Raw genomic sequence first — 5,497 nt, forward strand, 5'->3', positions numbered from 1 at the left:
TTCTAAGTCTTGCTTTACATGGAGCCAGTGTGAAAAGTTCGTTAGCTAGAGCTTAACAACACAATGGCTTGAAGGAATGGAGTTACCACACAAGTGTTTAAATTCCATGCTGGATCCCTAGCTACAACGGAGAAGAAAGTTCAAACAACAAAAACAGAGTTGCAAGGTCTGAACTTGTGTGTCACGGATACCTCTTACTCATCACCAGGCAGCTCTTATTCAGGGCAACCATGCCCTCCCAAGCAACATGGTTAATTGAACAAGGATTCTGAACCTTTTGGCTGCAGATAAACCAAAGTGGTACATGGCTCATAACTCAAACATTTCATTTTAGGCAGCTGTTAATTTTCTTGCCCAGGCTAATTTGGATTATTCAATCATTTTCTTTTCTTTAATGAAAAACTGCTTGTAGTTACTAGTGGGGACAAAGAGCTGCAATTATGGATCTTGGAAGGTAAATTTATTATCTGCTCATTTTAATCATGTATACAAGTGATACTAAATTCAGAACATTTTATTAGCAGTGTAATTCTCTCTCTCTCTGCGTATGTGTGTGTATAGGTTTAATAACATTCAACCTTGACTACTGTTTCCTGCTATGATGGACCTGGTACCTCCCGCAGTAAGCAACTAAAAATGTTGGATAGAATATGAAAAACATCTTTTCAAATTCATCAATATGTTGGCAGTCAATAAGGAATACTCTGAGGCCCAAACCTAAGTAAAATGCAACCCTGAGTGGTAAGTAAAGCACAAAAGGCAGTTTTCATCTTGAAAGCATTTGTCTTATGACAGGGGTAAAGTTGAGCTTGGGTTTTCATGGCCTTGTGATGTAGCAGGGGACAAAGTACAAAGCCAGAACCCATCTGGGGAGAGAAATCTTGAACTCAGGCTATGAATGAAGGATAAAAAAAAAATTTCCCCTATGAATTTTATAACCATAAGCTAGCTCTTTTGTGGATTTTCAACCCAAATTAACATTACCTAAGTGGCCTAATAAAAGTCAAATTAAGATTTTAAAGTGATCCAGCATGCTTCCAAATGACTTGCAGAAGCAAATGCAAAACTCTGTGGCGGAACCCACCTTTAACCCAGGCTTTGAAAAACTCCATAGAGAATAGTTCTAAGAAGATGTAAGTTCACATTAATGAATCACCAAACATCTAAATCAAGATAGCTAGCAGAAATAATAGACAACAAAATCAGAGCAGCAAATACTTGACATGTTAAAATTATCAGAAATTAAGTATGAAATACATGTTTAAAACATATAAGAAAATAAAAAAGAAATTAAAAATATAGGAACTCTAAAAATGATCAAACACACTTGGAGACGGACAAAATATAACCTCTAGAAATGAAAATTATAATAAAGGAAATTTAAAATTCATTGAATTTCTGCTTCGAGACAGAACAGAATAGTTTGTGATAGACCAGTCCTCCTGCCAACAACAACTAGAAAAGCTGAATAAAGTATAAAAAATAGTATTTGTTTAGAAGTGTTGAAGAGGATGTAAAATAAAGGCAAATAGAGGGACTAAGATTCCAGAAAGGAGAACAACAGAGAGGTAAACTGATGATCTGCAGCCACTTTTCCTTTGGAGGCATTTGCTGGTTCTGGGTGAAGATAAGGGAATTGATAACGTGGGCTCTGTCCTAGCAGAAGATTGCTTCTAGGAAGAGGGAAACTAGCAGAGCTTTGGGCAATTTTGCAGGGCTGGAGTGACAAAATTGGAGACCTAAAGGGCCTGACACATATATCTAGTTGGCAAATTCTGAGATGTCCTAAGTGAAAGATTAAAAATGCTAAAATGAGAATTTCTAAAAAAGCTCAGTGAAGATATCACTTTCACCACTGAAGGCCCTAGTGAATTATGCAACAAGAAACGAGGCAAACCAGAAACAACTGATCCTTATTCAAACTGGAGCCCAGATTCAAGTCAACACAGTACCTTATTAGACAAAGGTGACTGGGTTTCATTTAGTCATCACAGGAGAATAAAGGATAAACCCTCTTTGGAGGCAGACAAAATCATCTGGAGGTTCAGGTTATGTTACATTCAATCAAGAATTAATAGGCATGCCAAGAGACAAGATAGATGATAGAGAAAGACCCAGAAGTAATTCAGATATTGGAGTTAACAGGCATGGACTTTAAAGTAATCATGACCAGTATGTTCAGGAAAACAGAGGCAAAGGGGGAAGAAAATAGATTTAGAAAGATGAGCATTTCACTCGAGAATCAGAATGTACAAAAAAGAAAAAAAGAAATTGTAGAATTTAAAAATTCAAAACCTAAAGTTAAGAATTCAATAGATGGCCTTCAAAGTAGAAGACAGGCTTACTGAAATAAAAGACAGGTAATTAAAAAAATTCAAAGTTGTCCAGGTGTAGTGGCTCATGGCTGTAATCCCAGAACTTTTGGAGGCTAAGATGGGAGGAATGCTAGAGGCCAGGAGATAGAGACCAGCTTGGGAAACCTAGCAAGACCCCGTATCTTAAAAAAACAAAAATCAAAACTGTTGCACATATAGCTAGAAAAAAAGAACAGAAAATATGGGAACACAGTGAAAAGGTTAACATATATGTAATGGAAGTCTCAGGAGGAGAAAGAGATACTGACTAAAGATGTCCTAAAATTGAGAAAAGATGAAGACAGAGCTTTAATAAGGTCTCTGAATTCAAGCAGGAAATATAAAAAGAAGACCACATCAAGGCATAAAATAAAACTGCCAAAAAACAAAGTAAAAGAAAAAAATGTAAAAAGCAATCAGAGAAACAAAAAAGTTTACTTCAAGGAGACAATAAGACTGACAGCTGATTTCTAAACAGGTAAGAGAGAAGCTAGACATTAACAGGATGACATTTTAAAAGATCTACAAGAGGACCTACACTTCTGGCTACAATGGAATAACAGGGACCAGATTTATCCTGCCACTGTCCTTAAAAAACTGAAAAACAACAACAACAAAACCAAAACCAACAGCAACCAAATAAAAAACAATAGTGAAAATACATGAAACAATGTTTTTGGACTTTGGACAATAGGCAGTCCAGGACAGTGAATCAAACAAATGAGGTGAGCCCTATGATTGCCCCCGCTTATGGTCTGGAGAATTTACAGAGTGTAGAGTGGGGCAACCAAACCAGAGCTTGGAAGTCTCCCTGAGTTGAGGACACAGAGTTGAGAATCTGGGGACACCAGGGCAGACAGAATTTACAGCTCAGAGTACTGGAGAGGAGAAATTCTATGCAGAGAGGGCTGGGAGAGGCTGCACAGAGAAAAAGAGAGAGAGAGAGAGAGAGAAAATACACTGGAGAGCGAGTTTGGCTCTGGAGAGCTGTAGACCATTCCTTGAGTCTTTCTCTGAGTACTGATCAGCACACATAGGTGAGCAAACTAGCAAGGCCAGGGTAAAAATCGCCAGGAAAGAAAAGGCAGAGCAGTGACCTAAACTTACATATGGTCATCATATACTACAAAGAATATAAGGTAATATATTCAGAAGGGGATTGCCTTGGTTGTGGGGAAAATTCTGCTCTAGAATAGCTGCTCTGGTCTTGCCCATCAAAGCATAAAACAGCTTTAGAAGTATCATACTGTTTCCAAGTAATGTAACTGCATTCCTGAACAAAACTCAAAACATTTAAAAAAATACAAAAATATTCAGCACCCAACATGATAAAATTTGCAATAACTGGCATTCAATAAAAAGTTACCAGCATGTAAAACAGAAAAATATAATCTATGGTAAGAAAAAAAAAATTAGTCAATAGAAACAGGCCTGGAAATGGCATAGATAACATAATTAACAAACATGAACATTAAAAAAGTTATTACAGCAATCCCTTCTTATCTGTGGGGGACACATTCCAAGGTCCTCAGTAGATGTCTGAAACCAAGGATAGTACCGAACACTATATAAATTTTTTCTTATATGTACATTTCTATGATAATGTTTAATTTCTAAATGGAGCATAGTAAGAGATAAACAATAACTAATAATAAAATAGAATAATTATAACAATATGCTGTGATAAAAGGCATGTGAATGTGGTTTCTGTCTCTCAAAATATCTTATGGTACCATACTTATCTATTTTTTGGACTGTGGTTAGTTGTGGGTAACTAAAACCAAGGAAGTGAAACCACTGTATATGTTTTATGTTCCTGAAGATAATGTAAAGCATGAACAAGTTAAGGAGAGCCATACAAAATTAAAAAAACTCAATTCTAACTTATAAAGATGAAAAATACAATGTCCATGAAGAAAGAGGCCCTGGATGGATTAACAACACATTAGACACTGCAAAAGAAAAGATTAGTAAACTTGAAGACAAAGTAATAGAAACTATCCAAAATGAAACAGAAAAAAATTGAAAAGAAATATAATAAAAATATAGTTAGAATGAATAAGATCTAATATTTGATAGCACAACAAGGTGGCTGCAGTCAATAATTTATTATACATTTTAAAATAACTGAAAGGGTATAATTAATTATAACAAAAAGGTAAATGCTTGAGGTGATGGATATCCCATTTACTCTGATGTGATTATTATGCACTGGATGCCTATATCAAAATATCGCATGTGCCCCATAAATATATACACCTACTATGTACACACAAAAATTAAAAATTAAAAAAAAGAATGAAGCATGAACAAGTTGTAGGATAACTTTAAGTAGCCTAATATCCAGAGAATAGTAGTTCCAGAGAAAGAAGAAAAAGAGATAGGGAAATATATTGGAAAAAATAATGGCTGAAATTTTCTGATAAAGACTGCAAACATGGATCCAAGAAGTTCAGCAAACCACAGGCACAAAACCATGCAGAAATCGACACTACACATCAAAATCAAATTGATTAAAACAAGTGACAAAGGGAAAATCTTTAAAGCAGCTAGAGGACACATAATGTACAGAAAATAAAAATAAGAATGACAGCAGGAACAAAGCAAACCAGAAATATTAGAGCAACATCTTTAAAATACTGAAAAATATCCACAAAACCCTGTAAACCTCAAATTCTATATGCAGCATTTTTTTTTTTTTTCACAGAATGAAGGCAGAAAAAGAGTCACATTTTCAGACATGCAAGAGTTGAACCAACAGTTCTTCACTAGTATAGATGATAAATACTTTGGGCAGAAGGAAAATGGTAACAGGTGGATACATGGATGTATGCAAAGAAAATAAGGGCGCTAGAAATGGTAAATACATGAGTAAATATCACATACGTTCATTCTTATTTTAAAAATTTTCTTAAACATAATTACTTTTTAAAGTTAAAAAAGTTACAATTATGTGCATATGTAGTAGTAAAATGTGTGACAAATCACAAAGGTCATACATGATGAAAAAATAATTTAGCAAAGTAATGTGATAGTTTAGATATTACCAGTTTATAGAATTTTTGCCCCAAAGACACCTACTACCTGCTTCCACTGCATTCCTCTTGTACTCATGTACTGTAAGCTGTAAATTCTAAGTTCAC

The sequence above is a fragment of the Piliocolobus tephrosceles genome, chromosome 6 (genome assembly GCF_002776525.5).
Source record: "Piliocolobus tephrosceles isolate RC106 chromosome 6, ASM277652v3, whole genome shotgun sequence".
Lineage (NCBI taxonomy): Eukaryota > Metazoa > Chordata > Mammalia > Primates > Cercopithecidae > Piliocolobus > Piliocolobus tephrosceles.